This window comes from Microtus ochrogaster, linkage group LG5 (genome assembly GCF_000317375.1).
Source record: "Microtus ochrogaster isolate Prairie Vole_2 linkage group LG5, MicOch1.0, whole genome shotgun sequence".
In the NCBI taxonomy this organism is placed as follows: domain Eukaryota; kingdom Metazoa; phylum Chordata; class Mammalia; order Rodentia; family Cricetidae; genus Microtus; species Microtus ochrogaster.
This window is the reverse complement of record NC_022031.1, coordinates 61,949,888-61,973,083: the sequence shown is the minus strand read 5'-3', so window position 1 is coordinate 61,973,083 and position 23,196 is coordinate 61,949,888. Positions and strand designations below refer to the sequence as shown.

Genomic DNA, 23,196 nt, shown 5'->3' with positions numbered 1-23,196 from the left:
TACCAATTCACTAATGTAAGAATTTCTCAGAGTGGTAGTTTCCACACATATTGGAATATTAAATTTAATATTTACAAACCATGAAGCAAATTACACATTTAAAAGCTACCAAATTATACTAGAGAAATGAAATAATGAGAACTGAGTTTATAAAACTTGGAAAATAATATGGAAAAAGTTAATAGGGAGAAGTACTATGACATCAATAATATAACTAAAGTATTGAATATTGAAAAAACACTAAAAATTATAATTAAATATTGTTAAAATATATCATAGAAAAAAGGACTGATCGCATACAAAATAATATAAGAACAAGAACAATGGAAATTGCACCATCATTGGTTCCTAGTTGCCAACTATTGTTCCAACCTTTCTATTTCATCAAAGATCAGCACATTTTCATTGAAGGAGAAGCCAAAGAACTGGCTGACAGTGATGCTGGACCTCTTGGAAGCATTTACTTTTAAAAACAGAAACAATACAATTATAGTTAATGAAATATGGTATATAATAGATTTGAAATATATTATCCAAAAGCAAAATGACTTCAAATTTCACCCATGTTGAGAGCAGATGGTAACCTGTAAAATGTCTAAAACTGCAGCTAAAATAATCAGGACTTTAGTTATATGAATGCTCATTTTATGAAAATATGCCTTATCTACTATATTTACACTATAATGCGGTAGGCAAGCTAGTCTCTCTCTCTCATATATACACATATGTGTGTATATATATATATATGTGTGTGTGTCTATATATATTATATATCAGGGAAATGCCTTTTTAAATGAGCATATATAAAATCATAAGAAAAACTCTATTAGAAAAAGTAAAGGATTAAGAAATGATGAGCTAGAAAGAATATGCTACAAGTATAAAGTCTCAAATCACAGGTAATAAAACAATGAGTTAAAAAGCTGTATAAAAAGATAGGAAACACCATTTCACACAGATAATCAACAAAGATTAAAAATATTTAAGAGATTGTGTTCATTCTTATAATGTGTTTGTTTTGATTTTATTTAAAAATTGATTCAGCCCCAAGAGGTAAGTTTGGAAGTGCTATTCCTGTCTGTGTGCTTCAAACCACTAGTCAGTTCACATCTACTGGATTTTTATAGGAATTATCGTTACTTAAATGTTTAATAGAACTTAACCAGAAAAAAACAGGTTCTCTTGCCTATTTATGTTTAAGTATAAAAAGGTATAATCGCCAGCAGTGATGGTGCATGCTTTTAATCCCAGTACTCCGGAGGCAAATGCAGGTGGATCTCCGAGTTTGAGACCCGCCTCCTCTACATAGTGAGTTTTAGAACAACCAGTGATAATCAGAGAAATAGTGTCTCAAAAAAAAAACTGTCTAAGGGCAGGGATACAGCTCATTGGCAGACACTGGCTTCCATTTCTATTATCCCAAAACAAAGCCAACAGAGTCTATAAAAGAAATCCACACATTTGGGCAGTGTACAGAATAACTGGCAATAGGATACCCAACCCAAATTGATGCAACTATAGGACCTCTGCTCTATCCAAAGCTCACAGAATATCATAGACTAGGGGACAGGAAGATTGTACAACCAGAGGAGCTTAGTCTGACACAAGACTGTATCATATAGACATGACAAGAGAGCTACATCCATGAAATATCAGCATTTCGGCTGCTTAAATAAGACCAGCACAATGACACCAGTTGACATGCCAATATGGATGGGGAAATCTTACAAGGTCCCACTAATAGTTGAAGAGCTATAGGCAATGAACAGCCACTGAGAGAGAATCCAGGGAAGAGCACCCGATAGATCATGCAACCCAAAGGGTTAGCCCTAAACACATGATATAGAGAGAGATAGAGATATAAAAAATACTGTCACATATAACATGTAATATACATTATGTATATACAATGTATGTTTGCTGTATATTATATATAACTATATCACATATACATACACATATATAAAACATTAATTAGTAAGTCCTGGATTTGAGTGGGCGTTGTGGGACAGGAGAAAAGTGGAGGGGAGGGTGGAAAGAGTGAATGATGTAAATACAGGACTCATGTAGGAAATTTTTACAAATTTAAGTTAGATAATTATTTTCTTAAAAACTCGCTGCTATGAGTGGACTGCATCATATGTAGTGTTGACAGAGGTTTCTGTCCTGCTCAATCCTGCAGCCCTTCAGTCCCAAAGAAACATACAGTGATGAGGGAGTCCCCTCTGTGTGCTGTAATTACCATTAATGAATAAAGAAACTGCCTTGGCCTGTTGATAGGACAGAACTTAGGTAAGTGGGGAGGACTGGACTGAATGCTGGGAGAAAGAAGGGCGGAGTCAGGAGTCGCCATGGAGCTGTGACAGTCAAACATGCAGAATCTTTCCTGGTAAGCCACAGCAATGCGGTGATATACAGATACTAGAAATTGGTTAAATTAAGATGTAGGAGTTAGCCAATAAAAAGCTAGAGCTAATGGCCAGGCAGTATTTTAATTAATACAGTTTCTGTATGATTATTTGGTTCTGCATGGCTGGGACAAACAAGCGGCCCTCCCTCCTCCTACAACACAGAGGTCTACATTAATCATAAACTGGTTGGCCTAGTAGCTCAGCTTTCTTATTAATTAATTCTCACATCTTACATTAACCTATTATTCTTGTCTGTGTTAGCCACATGGCTTGGTACCTTTTTTGGCAAGGCAATCACATCTTGCATCCTCTGCTTCTGGGTGACAACTACACACTGAGTCTTTTCCCTTTCCCAGAATTCTCCTGTTATCATTGCCCCACCTCTACTTCCTACCTGATCACCCTGCCTAAACTTCCTGCCTGGCTACTGGCCAATCAGCATTTTATTAAAATACAATTGACAGGGTACAGACCATTGTCCCACAGCAATGTAGTTCAATTGCATCCTCATCCTCACTTTGTACGGGATAAATCCTGCAGCTATGTGCAAATAGCATGAGGGAGCAGAAGCTACAGTGAAGAATGTACTAAAAGATAGATGTTATCCCAGCGGGACTGATCCAGTCCCATCAACACATTAAATCTTGATCTAAGAGTCAGTTAGAGAAGTTTAAAATTCCAAATAAATATGAGAAAATCTACATTGCTAGCCAGGCCAGTGATGATCCAATCTACCAGGAAGGTAAATGTCTAACATCTGCGTTGGGCTCTACGGAATATTTGCAAAAGAGATTATCAGTGGCTTGCTATTTGCTCCAGTAAACTAACAGAATAACAATTGCTAATGTTCAAAAATGAGAAGCTACAAGCACAGGAATTTCAAATGTATCCTGAATTGAATTGAATAATATAATTATTAAAAGAATTGATATATTAAAAATTCAAGTGATGTTTATAAAATAATTTTAATAACAAAGGCTAAATTATATTATACTATTAGTAATAAGGAAACACTAGTGAAATATCCTCATGTAATAAAGGGTCCCTCCCTACAAATCCATTTATATTAATATAGCTTTAAATATATTTTATTTTAATCTTTTATATGCTGATACTTCTATATTTATTTCATGAGACACAGTATCTGTTCAGCCCTGTCATTTATTAAAAGAATGTTCTCTATACAATGGAGTAGTACTCATCTGTTAAAAAACAACATCATAAAATCTGCAGACAAACGGATGGAACTAGAAAAACTCAGGCTACATGGGATAACCCAGTCCCAGAAAGACAAGCATGGTATGGACTCTCAAGCAGATACTAGCTGTTTACTAATGATAATCAAGCTACAATCTGTAGACCCAGAGAGGCTGGGTAAAGAGGAGGTATGGAGTAAATGCATTCATCTCCCTGGGATTCTGTAGGTAGACTGTTGTGGGTGGGGGCTGGATAGGAACAAGCGGTGGGAAGAGAGTGTGGGGAGAGATGGCATTTGGGGGTTGGTGAGGAGACCTAGTGCATAGAAGCTTCCTGGAATGTATGCAGGTGACCTTAATCAGGACTCCCAGTAGTGGGGGATATGGAGTCTGAACTGGCCATCTCTCATAGGTAAGGCTTCCAGTGGTAGGACTATATTACATTCAAGTGAGCTGTTGTGTAAAGGAGTCCCGTGGATATTCCCAAATACTCCAGGTCTTAGTTAGGGTTTTCATTGCTGTGAAGAGACATCATGACCATAGCAACTCGTAGAAAGGAAACATTTCATTGGGTGGCTTGCTTACAGTTTCAGAGGTTCAGAGTTATCATCCCGACAAGGAGCACTGTGGAATGCAGACTGACATGGTGATGGAGCTGAGAGAGCTACATCTTACAGGCAACAGGAAGTCAACTGACAGGGAAGCTTGAACAAAAGAGACCTCAAAGCATGCACCCACAGTGACACACTTTCTCAAAAAAAAAAAAAAAGTCACACCTTCTAATAGTGTCATACCATTTATGGGCTATTTTCTTTCAAACCAGCATAAACAGCAAAACTAGAAGTAAAATATCTGCAACATTTTATTTATAAAGTCATGTACCTTTCACAGAACTATGAGATTCACTATTCTGTCAGTAAACAGAATATTAGATGCTTCAACTACCATTACCTGTTTTCACAAATTTGAAAATTTCATTTAAATTTTTCCAAGCTCACAAAATAAATACTTGTACAAGCAAAGAACAGTATCTGAGTAATACAGTATCATACTAGAATAAGAACACCCCAGAAAAGATAGACAACACGCTCAACAAGATTAGTAATCTTCCTTTTCCACTGGAAACCATGGACCTTTTGCAAAGAGCAAAGAAAGGATAACACAAGATACAGAGCAGTCTGCACCGGTGAACTAAATACATACAAGTACTCTGACTACAGAGATAAGGACTGAGATTTCACTTTCTCAGCTGAAGACTCATGTTTATAAGATTCATTCATCAAATCATAAGAGACAAACAATAGGAAACTATGACTCTTAGTAGTAGTCAGTTTGTAGATTGAAGTAATATCCTAATTTGCTTCATTACCAAATGAATAGTGAAACTCAGTTGTGACAAACAAGGAACAGAAACTTTAAAATAAAATTTCATGTTTCAAAGTTTAAAAGAAAAAAATGAATTTTTTTCATAACCAAAATTTGTATAATCTTTCATATTCTAGAAAAGAATTCCTATGTAAATAGTAGAGTCTACTTGCATTTGATAAGCATAGTACCACATTCATCAATAATCAATGTATTTATTCATATCTTATTAAATCCAAAGCCACTCTTTATATTATACTATGTATGTATTGGTATATATACAGACATACCTATGTCCACAGATGATATGCATATGTAGGCATGGAAAGTTAGTCTTTAATGACAGTATGTACCCACTGGGATAGCTCCATGTATTATTTAGAGTATAGAATGCAGTTAATTCTCAACCAAATTATAAACAAAGGTATCTAAGGTATGTCAAATGATGGAGAGTACCATTTACAATTAAAAAGAAGCAAATAGCAAAAGATAAAGATAAATATATTCATCTTAAGTAACTATAATGAGAAAAAACTTAATTTCCCAGTGGGAAAAAATTGTGTTTAATGATATAATCTAACTCTTAAAAATTGTCTGATTTCCTAGAATGTTTTGATGATATGTGCAAAATGGGTAAATTATTCCTTGAATGTGGTGTATGGAGGAAAAAGACCAGTGAAACAAAAAGAGTAATATCCAGCACACAAACAGAAAATTCACATTTAGACAGAAATCTCACAGTTTACATCACATTCATGTTTAAAATTAAACAGCACTTTTTCACATTTTGAAAATTTCCCCCCTAAATGTGGAAAGAACAGCAAGCCAGAACTTTAATATCATATTTTTCCCAACCTGGAACAGCTGCAAAAAACAAATCTTGCTGGAGATAAGCTGGGTTATAAATATCAACATTCCCTTTAAATCAGGGAGTCCAGTTTTCATACCATCTGCTTCTTTCTAAACAGGGAACACTACGAAAACCGTAAAGCAGGGCATTCCTTTCAAATACAGCATTTAAAAATGAACGTAGCAAAAGCCTATGGATTGTTCCCGGCCCTGGTCTTTCCACCTCCTTCAGTAGCTAGGACCACAAAGAATAATTTCGTAAAAGTAACTTTTATCCACAAAAAAACTACATAATCAACAAGGAATAAAGTTTCCTTCAAAACTGTTCAAATATTAGTCAGAGTTATAATCTCTGGTTAGAATTTATTTTTCTTTAATTTTCATTTTATTTTTTTTATTTTGAATCCCTTTTGTTACCTCTACTTTTTCCAAAATTAACAAAGTTTATTTCAAAAATTTGCATGCTATTTATCACAGCACATAAATGAAGACATCAATACAGCAGGACTTTCTTTCAATACATGTTCTGTCTGTGCAAAAAGCCCCTCCTCATCTCTCTCAGCTCTGTCTGTGCAGAAAGCCTGACCTCGTCTCTCAGCACAGCGGTTTCTTTCCTTTTTCTTTTACTAAAAATGCTGCGGAATAGTGCGTAGAGAGAGTCTAAAAGGAAGAGGGAACAGTTGTATCAACTATGAACCATAACAATGACCAGTATGAAAAGATATCCATAAAGACGGATATGTATTAGATATCCATACAGATGTGGTAAGCGGCACTCACACGTTGGTGATAGCCGACTGCTGTCTAATTGGATATAAAGCCCACTCAAGAGGAAGAAATCAGGGCTGCTACTAGAAACCTGTTAGGCAAAAATTATCTCAGGGCCTGATCCTCGAGGCCTTAGGACAGAGAGAAGCCAGGCTTGGGTTTGAGAATGAAACAGCAAAAACTAGGTTGATGCCCTTCCAACCAGAGGGAGGGCTTGGCTGTCTCTCATTGGCTGGAGGTACCCCCACATTACACGATGTCACATAACCTATATAAGCTGATGCTCACAGTAATAAACTGAGTGCCTGCTTTGACTCGACTCCCTATTGCATTTGATTGTCCTGCTGCGTCATGGGGCTGTGAATGGGCAGATAGCACCCTCACCTTTCCCTGGGGAATAAGGAGGCTAATGAGGCCTAGCAGAAACCTAGCCAATGCTGCAGGGCTAGTGAGGTCATGGACCTTAGAAGAGAATAAAATGCTGCCATTTTGTTAGCCAACATAATTCCTAATTACATCCTCAATGTTCTTACACCACAGATGAGTGTAACCATCAGAACACCAGGAAACCTGCTGGAAACAGGTTTTTATGGAAATGGCTACATAAACAAGAGCTGCACAATGGTAATTCAACAGACGTGCTGGCATGGAAGGGGAAACGACCCACAACTACAAGCACCTGATGACTGCTGAGGAGGAAGAGTGGCTTCTCCCAGGGATGAGTCCTTGCCTGGTTACTCAACAGGAACCCTCACCACGGTGTTCACTGCATTTTTTATAAACTTACTCATACACTTACCATTGAATCAGCACACATGGCATTTGGTAACAAAAGGAGTCAGAGATTTAAATTCACACAAAAACCTGTACATAATCGCTAAGACTTAGAAGCAACCAATATACCCATTAATGCGATATTTTTAAAACGATGATACTTCCTCACAGAAGAGTAAAATGCAAAAGAAAAATTATACATCCAAGCCCAAAACAGCTGAACAGAAACAAACTGCTTGGTGAAAGAAACTGGTATGAAAAAGCCATTATTCTTTTCATTATTTTTAATTAGCACATCAAGTAATGGGTTTTATCATAGCTATTACATGTGCATGTGTACTATGTTCTTACTGATCTCCCTCTGCCACTCCCTCCCCTTTATCTCTTCCTCCTACATATGAGAGAAAACATATTGTGTTTGTTTCTCTGGATTTGGCTAGTTTTAGTGGACATGATAACTGCCAGTTCCATCTATTTCTCTACAAAGGTCATAATTTAGTTTTTCCGTATACATGAATAAACCCACATTGTGTAGATCTGCCATATCTGTTAATAGACATATATATTGGTTCTACTAGCTAATATAAATATGTGAGCAGTCAACACAGATGTCCAAGGGTCTCTATGGTAGGACTGACAGTCCTTTGAGTATGTTCACAGGAGGCATGCATATAGCTGGGTCACATTGATTTCCAGTGTGTGTACTCATTTACACTCACACCAACAGTGTATAAGATTCCTCTGACACCACATCCTCACAAGCATGTGTCATTTCACTGATAATAGTCATTCTAAAAGGAATGAAACTAACTCTCAAAGCAATTCTTGACAAATACGTCAAAAATATACATTGGGACAAGCCTTTTCAGTAAAAGAAACTAGGAAAACTGGACATATACAAATGCAGGAGACATTAGATACTTATTTCTAATCCTGCACAAAAATAAATTTCCAGTGGATCAAAGATCTCAGTATAGGACACTAAGCCCTAAAACTTCTGGAGGAAAACATTTCAAGATACAGAGGTAGGACAAACTTACTTTAAGATGACTCCAATTATACAGCAAATAATCCTAAGGCCTACTTTGAAACTAAAAAGCTGTACAGCAAAGAAACTAGCAGCAGTACAGACAGACAGCCTATAGGATGAATGAAAATCCCTTCCAGCTATACTTCAGAGAGGTCTTAAATATAGAATATATAAATAACACCAAAAATTAAAAACACAAGACAATCTGTCTGCCAATACATGAGCTAAGGAAGAGAATAAAGAGTACTCAGAAGTAGAAACAGAAAGAGCAAATACACATCTTTTTTTCAGTGTTCCACATTGCGCTACTCTGGATATTCATCAGGAAAAGCAAAATTATGGAGACAACAGAAGGAAAGGAGGTGTCTAGGAGTTGTAAACCCTAGGAGAGATGTGGATGCAGAAGACTTCCCGGCAGCAAATCTATTCTGGTGGACATATGTCTGTACAAATAGAGACAAAGGGACATAGAGGTTAAAACCCATAGAATTCACGGCGCCAACAGTGAGGTCGCCAGAGCTGTGCACTCCTTGGGCTAGAACCCCACCACTCTGCTGTGCCATGGGGATCACAGACGAGGCTGCATATGTGTTAGGATAGGGAAAACGTGGGCAACCTCTGTATCGTTCTCTCTACTTTGTTGCATTCTTAAAACTGACCACAAAGACATCTTATAAGAAAAGTCTCACATAGAAAATTCTTCCGGAGAGTACTAGATAATTACTTAAGTTTCTGAAAATTTTCTTCTACTAAGATGTTTTATTATTAATTACTCAAGATTCTTGTCTATGAGCTGGATTCTATCGCATGAGTCATTCTCACAAAAACCAAACCAAATTCTTTTAGGAAATCTGTTTTCAAATTTTGCTGAATTCATAACAACGTAAAGAACAACGATCTCTTCAAGACAATTCTGCAGTCAACATGCAATCCGGTTTCATAAATGCCAAATGCTGGGCTGCAATTCCGTGCCTCTATTCTGTTGGCTCCATTTCACTCCACAGTTACCCCACTCCCGTGCCTCCAAATCCCCCGGCCACCTTCAGTCTAGTCTGGACACATGGGCTCATCCCCCTGGTAAAAGGAACACACACAGAACACCAAGTAGTAATCGCTCACGTTGCACGCCTGCCCTAAGTCATTCTTTCCCACATACGCCAGTTCAGACACAGCCTCAGAAACAGTGTGTCTGCAACGGTGCCTCTGTTTGGGTAGCAAAGCAAAGAGCACCCTGCCCTCTACCAAGGCATCTTCTGTGCTCAGATGTTCCCAGTCTCAGCCTTTCCACCTCTGTCCCCTCCTTTCTTTCTTTGCTGCAGATCTCCAGCCTGCGAGCTCATTTGCTCCCTAAATTCATATGCTAATTGTTTTCCTAACTCGGGCTCCCTTCCCTCAAATCCATCTTCGTGGCACTTCTAGAGTAAGCTCTGGATGCTTAAACTTAGTCAAGATCCCTGGGGTTATAGTGTTATAGTTCAATGTTTCCCTTTGTCTGTATGTACAGTCTGGTTTTTCTTCTCTTGTCAATCTTTTTTTTTTTTTTTTTACCTTTTAAACTCCCACCAGTGCACACACAGGCATGGACACACACACACACACACACACACACACACACACACACACTTTCATAGACACATACAAACACATGCACACACGCATATATATGCACACACACGCACACACATGCACATGTAAACCGTGCTCCATCTATTTTGAGCTGCATATAGCTCTGAATTTATCAACTTACAGAACTGATTATTTGTGCTCATATCCTTCTTGGAATAGGTTTTTTAGGTCGTGAAATACGTCTTTACCTACTAATCTAATGTTCTCCCATCAAAACAGGAGAAAAGAGGAGCCAGTAGGGTGGCTTAGTGGAGACACACATTGCCATCATGCCTGACGGCCTGGCACGTCCCCAGGACACACATAGAAGACGACTGTCCTGACTTCCAGGACACATTTGCCTTGACACAGACACGCAATTCACACACACCCCAGAATGGCAGAAAGGTAGGCAGCTAATAACCTGATTCAGTTTCTTTCCATCCTGTCTCCTGATAGAAGGCAGTGTTCAGCAGGCCTCATCTGGCAGTAAACCATTTGCTTCTACCAGTAAAAGTCTAAACTCAGTTCTCATGGAGACGGTCTTCTCTCTCACTGAGGTGATCGTGGGGGGTATGCTCAGGTGTTGAGATGATCGTGGGGTGTATGCTCAGGTGTTGAGGTGATCATGGGGGTATGCTCAGGTGTTGAGGTGATCATGGAGATGGTCTTCTCTCTCACTGCTGTGGTGATCGTGGGGGGTTTGCTCAGGGGTTGTGGTGATCATGGGGGTCTGCTCAGGTGCTGGGGTACTTAAGCTTTCCCACTAACCCATTTTAGGATATTGCCTCGGTAAGAAATAAACTTTTAGGGTCTCAAGACACTGACATATGGGTTTGTGTACATGAATATATGAATATATTAATATCCAAGGCTACCCTAACTGTTAATCATTTATCCAGCAAGCATTTCTTGAATACACAATACTCTGGTTCAGGTCAATACAGCATTTTGCTGTATGTCTTTATAACACACCATGGTAAAAAATAAAAAAAATAGCTGCTGTAATTATGTTTTCTTTATTAAACTGTATTTATCAAGACAAGAACTGTGTACAGCATTTGGTTTCATCACGATCTAGCAGTGTTTAACTCATAGTATGCGCTTTACAGATGATTATGAATTCCCTCATCGCTCAGTTATTAGTAACCAAACACTAGTCAGCGGAGACTGAGTACAGAGACATCACATACTGCATTCTTTACTTTTCTTCCTGCCACCAAATAACCTCACAAGAAAATACCTACAGTAAGAAGGGTTTATCTTGGCTCAGTATTAAGAACACAGGCCCCCATAGCCCTGCAGGCATGGTGGGAGGTGCATGTCACTGTGCAGCTGGCCGCAGGGCAGGAACATGATGGATCATGAAGGATAGACAGGGCAGGGAGCATGGCCAACCTGCACACCCTATGGCCCACTCAGTTACTTCCTCCATTAAACCTCAACTCCCAAAGATTCTACAGCCTCCCCACAAAGCACCAAGTGTTCAAACACAGGAGGGTTTGTGGCACGTTTCACAGTAAACCCCAATTATGTCTTACATTCTTGATGGTGACAACCATAATAAGCCAGGTAAGTATAAAATATGGGACGTATTAAATACTGATTAAAACTACAGGACAGAGAACAATAGGTTGATGGCAGGGTTTCTAGCCAGAAAGGGACCTTTTAATACAAATAGATGGCGGCATTCTAATCAGTGCTAAAGAAACAGAACAGCAAGTTCAAGTTTGCTGAAATGGGGGAGGGGGGAGGGCTGGAGCAAACAAATGGGTCTAAGAACAGAGATGGAATTAGAAAGGAAACAAGGGGACAGGTTTTATAAAGAAAGACTTGCGGATTTCAGGGTCTCGGGTTTCAGCCTGAAGAACTGGAGAGCCTCTGACTTGGGGCTAAGGAAGGAAGGGTGTGGGCCAGCGTAAGAGGGCGACTCACGTTGGGTTTCCTCTCTACACCACCTTTGGAGCAATGTGTCAGTAAATTAAGGAACAGTAAGCGTTATGTGGTATAGCTAATTTTATGTTCACTAATTAATAAATTGCAACATTGATTAAAACCAATAAGTAATTACCAAAATATTACAATCTGCTAAAGTATAATAATGTACCAAGTATCAAGAGACTACATGCTAAATGTGGTAATAAGTCAGTGCACAATAGTACAGTACTATTTTTTAAAATAAGTTAGATAAAAATCCACAGCTTATGAATCTTGATTTACTTAAATATGTTTAAATTACACAACATAAAAACATGTAAAACATTTTCTCATTATAATTGTGCCCTCTCTAACAAAAAGTCATGTTCATAACCCATGTTCAGTGCCAGAAGCAAAAATTCAAACCAAGAAAAACAAAGTAAAAGGAAACAAGCCACAAATCAAAACACCTTTTCCAACCATTCAATCAAGAAAACACACCTTATACTGTGTCCTTGATGCTGCCAAGTCTAAAGTCTGGACAGCGGCCAGAAAAGAGATGTTTCCCGAAGCAAGGCCTCCGAGGCTGCACTGCTTTCCTGGCAAATTCAACTCCAGTCACCAAAAATTACACTCTCAGCTGACTTTTCTTACTGTAAATTAAAATGAGAATATACGGACATTTAAGTGAACGGTTTCCAGTTACATAGTTGACTTAAAAACAAGACAAGTTGAAGGGGCTGGAGAGAGAGCTCAGTTGGTAAAGAACTTGCTGTACCTATGTAAGGAGCAGAGTTCAGGTTTCCAGGATAGGGAATATGCCAGGAAGCATGGGGCCTGCTGGAAATCTCCATGCTGGGGAGCAGAGAGGAGACATCCCAGAAGCAAGCTGGCCAGCTGGGTGAGACAAATGGGTAAGCTCTGGGCTCCAGGGCCCAACCATAGCTCGTTAGATAATGTGGAGATAATTGAGGAACACACCTGATATTAGCCCTGGGTCTCAGATGCACTCACACACACAAACCATGACGACCATGTGAACACATACACACACATGACCAAAAGAGAGCTCAAAAATTAAAATGTATCAGAAAAGATGAGAGCGGCTGGAGTTTCCTACGGTTCTTTTTGTTTCACTCTTTGATTCCTGGTTCTCTGTTATCTATTCAACTTAAAACAGGTTTAACTTCCCCGGGGAATTTGGAAAACAATGCACCTTCATAAGACACAACCCTGTAACAATGGCTGGGAGACAGTCTCTTATAGAAAAGCATCACAGAATCTACTTGACCTAATACAGTTCCTCATGTTGTGGTGACCCCAACCGTAAAATTATTTTGTTGCTACTTCATAACTGTAATTTCACTGCTGTTATGAATCACAATGTAAGCATCTGATATTTGGGATTTCTAGTGTGTGACCATCAGAGAAGCAGACGCCCACAGGTTGAGAACCACTAGACTCATGCATGCCTGTAAAAGACTAATTTCATATTGCTTTTATCTATTTCAATTTGATTATCATTAACTCATAAAACTATAGTACTTAATCATATGCTTTAAACTGAATATTAGTTCCTAAACACTTACTAACAGTAATAATGGAAAATAGCTAATATATGTAATTTATTTCTCAGTTATATACATGTTCATTGAATATATATGTATACATACATATTGCATCAAACTCCGAGTTTTTCTCTAGATTACACTGAAATTACTCTTGTATAACATGAGAATCAAATTTCTATGACTCCAAACTGCTTTCTAGTAATACTAACTGAAAACTAAAAACAATATATTTGAGAACATAAATTTTTAGCTTCCATATATCAATATAAATACCTTACAATTTTTTAAAGTTTACTCTGTTAAATTGTGTGGGGGGGGACTGGGTGGGTGTGTGCGTGTGCATAAAGACAAGCACACACGTGTGAGTGAGAGTGCCCGAGGTTGTCTGTGAATCTGGTACAGTTAACCCCAGTATGGGAGCTGAGGACTGATCTGCAGTACTCTGCAAAGGCTGCAAGCCCTCTTACCTGCTGAGCCATCAATCCAGCCCGAAGGCCTTTTATAAATACAGATACAAATTCAAGCCAAGAGTTACACCATGACAGAATGGCTCTGAATAGACAGTGCGCTTACAGAATAAAGTTTGTTGCTTATCTCAAACCACAGAATAAAGACAACAACAACAAAAATCATATCCCTAAAGGAAAGGGCTAGTATTAGAATATACTTGAAAAAAACATCTGAAATAAACTTCAAAATTTTGAGCTATATAATAGTTTCTTAGAGACTAAAACCAGAGTAAACAAAAAAATAACTATAACTAAAATATTACATACTTCAAAAAACAGTACAAAGGTTATCTACATAATGCAAAAAACATTTACAAATCGGTTATTGGATAAAAGCTTCATACTTAGACTATATGAAGAATTCTTGCTATTTAGCAATTCAAAAAATTATTAATCCAATCTTCCAGTGATCAAATATTTGAAATGACATTTTTCCAGAGGTTTTTCAAATTGTCAACAAGCACAAAAAAAAAACCTTCAGCATCATTATTTATTATAGAAATTCAGAACAACTGCACATCCCTTTCACCTCAGCATAGCTGACTATACCAAAGGATAAACATTGACAGAAGAAGAGGACGAGAGTGAAGGGAGAGCAGAACCCTCATGCATTGGTTAGGGAAGTAAAGGAGTGAGCTCATGCATTAGAAATCAGTCTGCACAGATAGGTGATCTTCAACCACTTCAAAGCATTGTAAAATATGACATTTAAATAACTTAGGGTTCTGTTGACGTGAGATACGACTTCTCTTGGCAGTAATGATCTATTCCTGAGAGAATGTTGAGCACCAAAGACACTCCGCTTGGAGCTTGTTTTCTTCTTGGCAAAACTGGGCTTTGAGCAAGGAACTGCCCACACATCGACCACTGACAAAATGCACAATGTTCGGACAAGACAAGCAGGATTAAAACAAACAAACAAAAAAAAAAGACTGTCAAATCTTGCCAAGACAGGGTAATATGGTTTCAAAAAATTTCCTGCCTCTAAAAATGGTCTGTCAGTTACTTTAAGCCTTAGCCAAAGTTAGTAGCCAGTTGTCTCTGTCATTTTTGTACATTTTGGAAGTTGCTTGATTGTACTTCATGCTTATTCAAGTAATATTATTTCCCTTCTCAGGTCTTTGATGGGGTTAAAGACTAGATAATTGTAGTTACTTTCTCTCATGACTTAGCCAAGTTATTTATTATACAAGACTTAAATTCATTAGGACAGGATAATTATTAAAACATTTATCACATGTTTCTTGCTTGATATTGTTTATGCTGTTGTAATTATAAATTTTATACCTGAAATTTGTTCTTATTGTATATAAGTTTGTATTAGATTTAAAACTTTCTTATTTAAACAAACGGAGACGCTGTAGGAATTCCTATAGCCGGTAGCCTTTAAGTTACCCACCCACTTGGGCGTGGCCTCTTATACTATCTATGCCAGTGTAAAGCACATGTCGGGCCTCTCCTCTGGACTGTGATCTGTGAGTATACCCCTAGATAAATAGTACTCTATTATACTCAATTATGAGCTGGTGTTGGATTTCTTTTAAGTGTCCACCTTTTGCAACTGTTCTCAAAAACCCAAAAATAGAATTGCATATGACACACTTAGTGTGTCCTAAATGCACACTCAAGAGAAATAAAAGCATCTCATCATCTCTGTATGAAACATGCACATGTGTCTTCAGAACAGTGTCATTTTGACAGCTGCAAAGAGAAGCTCATCCGTAATACACAGACTGAAAAGTCAAGACACAGCCACATAATGGAATAAGGACCGGGCAGACAAGTGCAACACTGCTGTCTTGGTAGATAAAAGAGTGTCAGATACATAGGCATATGGGTGGCTGTAAGACTGGGAAGGCACAGAAACCAAGATTGTCTACTGGAGGTTACACAAAGGAATGCAGCCCTGATAACCTTGTTACTACCATCCAATGTAATACATATCTAACTCCCAAATATTGGAGTATAAAATGATAACACTGTCTTGTTTATAAACCACAAACTAGTATCATTGCGCCAAAAGTAAAGACTTGGTGTTTCTCATATGTTTCATTTCTTGTCACCTTTTCATCTTTGCTGCTATCTCTCTACTATCATTTTATCACTGCCTGTTCCTTTTGGATGGAGTGCTAAACACTGAAGCCATGCATTATGAACTCATCAGCATCTAAGATTTCCTTCAGTTCGTCTTCTTTGGTTTAAGGCAAGCCTCTGAGTTGTTCATTAGCTTCGTTGACTTGATGGGGTGTTTTGTTTCACTTGATCTCACAGTCAAATCTTACATTTTCCAGACAAGCACATAAAAGCCTTTATAGGACATTTCTCTATAGTCCAGTGTTTCCCATATGTTCCAGGGAAAACAGATTTAAAGACATGAATGAAACGAGAATGGGACACCAAGAAGCAGAGGAGGGACAGCATCAGAAGGGACATCATTTGCTACGACGTACGCAGAGAAACCTTGTGCAACCCTGAGTCACCGTGAAGAACACACGGCAATGCTCTAACACGGGGACGAGAAAAGACCAAAACCTCCAACCCTTCCTGCACAGAAGGAACTTGATGACCGGAAATGTATTAGAGCCTAATAAATAATATGTGTGCTACCAGAATCCAATCTAAAGCTCTTCATCCAGTGTGCTTCCCACTTGAACCAGGGTATAAACTATAATCTGTAATTTGGATCTAGTCATGGGTAGCTTTATAATTTATTATTCCAAACACAACGTTTTTATGTAAGACAAAGTGTTCTCTGGATTGAGCAATTTTTGTTTTGTCATAGCTAAAATTTTATGTTTTACAATTTAATTGGACTGCTATTTTTGCAACTTTAGAACTATGAGAAATTCTAAAAGCAGCAAGCTACTTTGTTCTTGCTGGATCCGTGACTTAAGATATGCTGTTGACAAGAACTTTATTTTATGAAATTATCTTACTGGGTGCTTCAATGCAATGGTTTGTTATATCACTGAGTACAGAATGTTTATCTCTTTATAATCATTCAATGCATGAGGTAAAAGAATTCTTTCTCACTACAATACATACACAAATTAGACACTTGGCATTTCTATCATAAAAAAAGATTAATCATATTTCAGAGGTCTGAAAAAGAATTATTTCCTGGACTAAATGATTCCTATTGTTTAATTAAGAAATTTCCTGAGGAAATCAAATGTGAGTAAATACGTATCACTATTTTCTATTAGCATTATTTAGGCTGTTCTGAGACAATACAAAAATACTATATTCTTAAAAAGTACGTTTAAAACCTTCATAGAGCCAAAGTTATTGAAATCAGAACAAGGATATACGCACCAAGTCTGTAGAAACACTGCCTCACTTCATGCTTTGACAAGGAGAAATTTTCCCAGAGGGATGCTTTGAGATGGATCACTTAGCACTGCAGTAAGTAAAGAATATTATTCCTCAACTGTTATCCAAGGTCAGAGTCTCGAAAGTCAAGAATAGCTTCCTTAAATACATTATAATGATGTAAAATGCGATTACATACTTCCAATGACCAAGAAATGTCACTCATTATAAGAAACCAGAGCAGTAGGTTAACGATGCTGACCTTGGATTCCACTCAGTTAAATAAGGGAATGTGACAGATAGCTAATATCAACTATCAAATTGATAGGAACCAGAATCGTCTAGGAGACGATCCTTTGGGTGTGTCTATGAGATCATTGTCACTAGGTTAAGCTGGGAAGACCCAGTCTCAGAGTGGGCAGCACCATTCCTTTGGCTGGGTCTTGGATTGCATAAAAAGGAGTCAGTTAGCACAATCTTTTATTGTTTACTTCTGTTGATACTATATTACCCAGCAGCCCCATGCCCCCACCTCCATGTCTTTCCCTCCATCATTCACTAGTTCTGGTACACTAATCCAGAATAAACCCTCCAGTCCTTTATTTGCTGTAGTCGGGTATTTTTTCAGGAACAAGGTAACTACTACAGCAATGTCTAACCAGTGACTGGAATCCACCAGCCGACATCACTTCGATGATGGAGCTAACATGGGTGATGCAAAATGATAAGTCTGAGTATGCATACTTATTCTGAAAACTCAATATTTTTTTCAGTGATTAAGTCTAGTCTTTGGGAAAGGGAATAAAGGCTTAGGGAGGCTAGGAGGAACTACTAGCCATTTTTACTATCCCCTCAAAAGCACTAACCCAGTCAGCTTGTAGCAACGATTTTCATATAGTTTACAAACTCAAGACAAAAAGCAACAATCTATTACTAGGTCTTAAAATGTTTAAGCCTTGATGCTCTATCTAGTGTATCTTTCTTGGATTCAGTTTCTCTGCTAAAATTGAGAGTCCAGTAAAGAAGGCAGGGTTCATATGATCAGTTCTAAGAAATACCAAGTTCTTTTGTACACTCAACACTTACCACAAAAGAAATAGAAACTTCTTACTCTAATGCTTTCTCTATCCGTGCCTACAACTGGTGCCCACTTTTGTGAGTGATATGAGCAAAGAAAATATCAAAATCTAAAGTCTTCTTTTGGAAAATAAAGTCAGGAAAACATCTACCAGTAAAGACAGCCGTGATATATGTGTTGGCCTATGAAAATTAAAACACAACAGACCTTTCACTTGGGCTATAAGTAAGAATCAGGCAATGATTCTACAGTTGCATGACCTAAACATAATCAATCTCCTTGTCCAAATGAACACTGGGTGCAGAGAAATTTTACACATTTTATATTTATCTCAAAATACAATTTAGTATTGCCATATAACACTAAATTTTCTTCACTTGTTTAAATATCTGAATATGCTGTTATTGGCAAGACCAATGAGATCTGGGATGAAATACAGCTTACTCTTTAACACAGCAACACATTTATTCAACATTGGCTGTTTCTGTTTGTTGATTACTATTTAAAAAGAGACAGACTATAATAACCCTATTTGGACAGGTAGATGGGGTAAGAGGCTCTTTGGAAGAATGAGTTTTAAAAATCTCTGCTCCAAGTTTTCTTTGGTCAGACATGGTAGAAAGGAAATGTCTTGTCCCTAAATCTAACAAACAAACAAACAAACCAAAACAGGTTGGTCTCAATACAGCTCCCATGTAATCTTCATATTCTGCTAAGTAAGCTAAAGGATTACTCACAGCTTTCCATGGTCAAAATGGTGACATCAGAGTTTGGAAATGATTAGATTTAATATTAACATTTCCTAATCTTTCCATGAGCCCCCACATGACCACACCCCCACTTCTCTGTGTATCCTTGAGAGGTGGGGAACTAAGGCTGCTAAGGGCAGAGAAATTGCCAAGCAGGACACTTCAGGCGCTACCTAAGCAGTAACAACACTGAACCAGTAGAGGAGAGAGTAATCGGCTTAATGTTCATTTCTCAACTAACCAAAGAAATAAGAGGAAAGTCAAAAGCATTTTTAAGTACAGTAAGCTAAAGGAATGGAAAATGTAATTAGTAACACATTGCATTTTTTTACAGATCACCACTTTAATTATATTTTTAAATCAGTTAATCCTGCTAGGGTAGATTCTAGATTGAGCACTCTACAGAGGAAAAAACGGCTGAGGATTCTCACCTAAGGAAAACTGATCTTGCCTTACTGGCAGGGTAAAAACAGCAGAACAATCAATGCTCCCTTCCTGAAGAGATTTACTCTGGAAACCTGGTACAGAACCGGAAAGGCCAACTTCCTTCTCCTCTGTGTTTTCCTACAGGATGTTTGTTCTGTTGAATCACGAGGGGTCAAAAGATAAGGGAAAGAGAGACCTGCAGGAGTTATGGGTGTTGCTATCTTGTAGTTACATGAAATATGGATCCAATAGTAGGTGCTTAGAGGTTTAATATGCTTCACGGTAGACTGCAAGGAAGATCAAAGGCGAAAGCCCTTCTTGTAATGAGTTGCAACTTGCAGAAGAAGTTCGTTAAGGTCAAGTGGAAGACGCTATACCCCAGAACCCCCTTTTCCAGTCATCCGCATAGACAGCAACCTCCTTTAGATTCAGGGATTCACGAAGCATCAGTAAAAGTAACCTCATTTCATCACCACCATTAACCAAAAAAGCAACTCTTCTCTTTCAGAGATTGTTCTGTTCCTATAAAAGGGAAAGAGGAAAGAGTACATAGGAGTGAAAACACAGAGTAGGGAGGCCTAGGCGAGCAGGGTTTGTAGAAACCAGAGTTACACGCAGCAAAGAAACGGCTCCAAGAGTTAATGGACAGCACCAGGAGCAAATCCCCAGCCTAGAGTAAGTCCGAGGGGGAGGAGTGGGTGGGACTGAGAGTTTCAGGACCAGGAGCTCCGGGACACGCTGGCAGGACGCACCCCGCGTTGCTCGGCAACCGAGGCGGCCACGCCCATCCGCCCCAGCCCAGCCGTCCTCTCTGGGCGCCAGAGGCTGAGACCCCTGGAGCAGGAGGCCGCCCTGCAGGGCTGGGAGCCCAGCCTTCCTGGAGGAGCCCCCCGATGCCCAGGCCCTGCGTCGGGGACCGCCCCGGGCCCGCGTCCTGCGCACTGTGACCCCGAACCCCCAGCCCGCGCCGAAACACACCTCAGCGTAGCACAGCCGGGGCGGCCCAACCGCGGGTCCAGCCGGGCGGGCAGCAGTCCACGCTGCTGTCACTCAGAGGCGGGGGCGGGACGAGGAGCCGCGCAGGAGGAGGGGCGGGGCCGGCGCTCAGCCTGCGCTCTGATTGGCTGGGCCTTCCCTGCGCCAGCCTGCCGGAGGGAGGGAGCCCTTAGGCCCATCCATTTTCCAAGCAAGAAAGCTTTGGGACTGCTGAGGATGGAGGAGTTAACCAACATAAAACGAAACCAAAAGTTATTTTAGTGAGTGGCCAGCCTTTTACACGCAAGCACACCCAAATCTAGTCAGGGGATATTCTTAGGAAACTTTCCAACTGTGAGAAGGTGTGCCTGAGAGTTAAGAGGCTGGGGGTGTGGTGATGGGAAATTCTTATTTTAATTTTTAGCTATTAACAGGACAATCAATTTAGGAAAAGTAGTTGTTGAAACATGACCAATGACTATGATTGTGGGCGTGTTCCAGGAACTCAGTTTTCACATCTGTAGAATAGGAACAAACAATATTGAGGTATTTACCTTTTGGAATGTATACGGCAACTGACTGCTTTCTAAATTATGCTGTTTTTGCGATCCTGAGAGATATTATTATCTACAGTGTATGGGACAGATTAGAAGTGGTTACTTTTATTTCATCACAAATCTACGGGTCAGCAGTGATGCTCTTTATTTATACTGATGTAAACTGATTAAAATCTAAACTGTAGGGGGGGGGGGTGTAGAGGACACCGGGATAACATAACCCACCAAATCAACTAAGTAGGACTCACAGGGGCTCCCAGAGACTGAAGCAGGATAGGTTTGCACCAGGTCCTCTGCCTATACGTTATGGCTGCTAGCTTGGTCTACTGTGAGACTCATCAGTGGAAGCCAGCACACCTGACTCTTCCCCTGCTCTTGAGACTCTTTTCCTCCTATTGGGTTGTCTTGTCCAGCCTCGATGAGAGCTCTTGTCTTGTCTTACTCTATCTTGTTTTGTTCTGTTTGGCCTATGCTTTTCTGAAGAGCTAATGTAGGGGGTAGGGCATCTAGGGAAGAGGGAATGGGGGGAAGCTCGTTTGAAAGTATTGTTTGAGAGGATAATATATTTTTAATATAAAAAGAAAAATATATAATAATAACAATGAATAAATAAAATCCCTTCCATTATATTTGTTCCTAAAGTTTGCTATCCTTTGGCTAACCCATCACATCTTTAGTAAAAGGCAAAATACCCTACAGAAAGAATGTAAACACATACAGATTTCTCTGAAATTTGTCCTGATTCCACATTGAGGAATGAAACTTAAAGGTGTTTTTATTTTCTGTACTTCTAGATTGTTTTCTGGTATCCAGTTTCTGTAAACCTAAGCAACGGTACAATTAAAAGAGATTATATTAATGTTCTTAGCCAGGCTCGTGTAACTATTCTTATCAGGGAGGGACTTAAAATGATGAAGCCTTCTATTTATCATTTATTAAATCAAAAACAAGAAATGTGTATCTTGTCAGATGTGAAAGTAGAAAGGAAACTAAACACCTCAAGGTACAGATTCCTTTTTCAAATAAAATGCCCACCATGCTGTGGCAAAATTGTTGGAATAAAAAAAAAAACAAATTCCAATTACAAAAGATAATTTATAATGCTGGATTTTCAGTCTTCTGAAAGATTGAACTATCCCCAAAATTTTCTTGATGTGTGTGACCCCACCGTTTAAGTTTCTTTAATCTTGCAATGAATTTTAGCCTGAAAGAGTTATGATTGTGTATTGAAAAATATGCTGTAGAATATCAGCATCTTTAAATAACTGTGGAGACTTTCAGTCACTTTTCAAATGCATATTAAAATACAAAAAAGCCTTTGTTTGAATTCCTCACATGCATAAAATATACATTTAAGTAAATGTATTGTGTGCATGCGAATGTGTTATCTTTGGAATAAACACAGCTGTATGTATCGCATATGGATAGCTGCAGATGTTTGAGGGAGCTATTCTGATTGCTGGAACTCTGCACCTTTTTATTTAGTCACACATCCAGGAGAAAACACCCTGCTCCATATGCAAAGAACAGCAAATGACAAGTCTCTGCCACTGGAATTTCTAACTATGTAACCTTATGAGCTGGGCTTGGTTAAGTTCCTTTTTGTGTAAGCATTTACTGCTGTATGAACTGGCACTGGCCATGCTACAGTGTTTAGTAACTACTACAAAGTAGCCTTACTCTAGTCTTTAAAACCAATTAAGCTAAAAGGACCATCCCTAGCCAACTTAATGTTTCCTATATTCGTAGTAGAAGAATTTGAGGCTGTGTAGACCTTATTTATTTTGCATTTGATATTTCTACTCCAATGCTTGTGATTCTTGCGTAGACATAAGATATATTGAAAGAACACACACACACACATCTATGGAAGACCTAACATACCTGACAAAGTACCAAATAAATAGATAAATATATTTTATAGACAGACAATAAATAAACCAAAAGACAGAGTGATGGTACACACTCACGTTCCTAGCGTTTGGGAGGCCGAGGCAGAAGAATTGCTGCAGTTTCTAGGTCAGGGTCGTAGTTAGTGTCCTGTTGCCATGGAGACACCATGGCCATAGCAACTCTTATTTAAAAAAAAAAAGTATTGGAACAG

At 38.7% G+C, this 23,196-nt stretch overlaps 1 protein-coding gene across 2 annotated transcripts in view; it reads right to left on the bottom strand.

The window, feature by feature from the left end:
- The window catches only part of Triqk (triple QxxK/R motif containing), a 53,033-nt gene extending 32,445 nt beyond the window's left edge, over window positions 1-20,588 (bottom strand). The window contains exons 1-2 of one of the 2 annotated variants that reach the window (XM_026786824.1): window positions 20,539-20,588; window positions 12,417-12,568 (exon numbers count right to left, since the gene is read on the bottom strand). The gene's annotated coding sequence lies outside the window, so the exon portion shown is untranslated. The remainder of the gene's footprint in view (window positions 1-12,416; window positions 12,569-20,538) is intronic. The other variant, XM_005362321.2, reaches the window with a different exon arrangement.
- Between the last annotated feature and the right edge of the window lie 2,608 nt (window positions 20,589-23,196).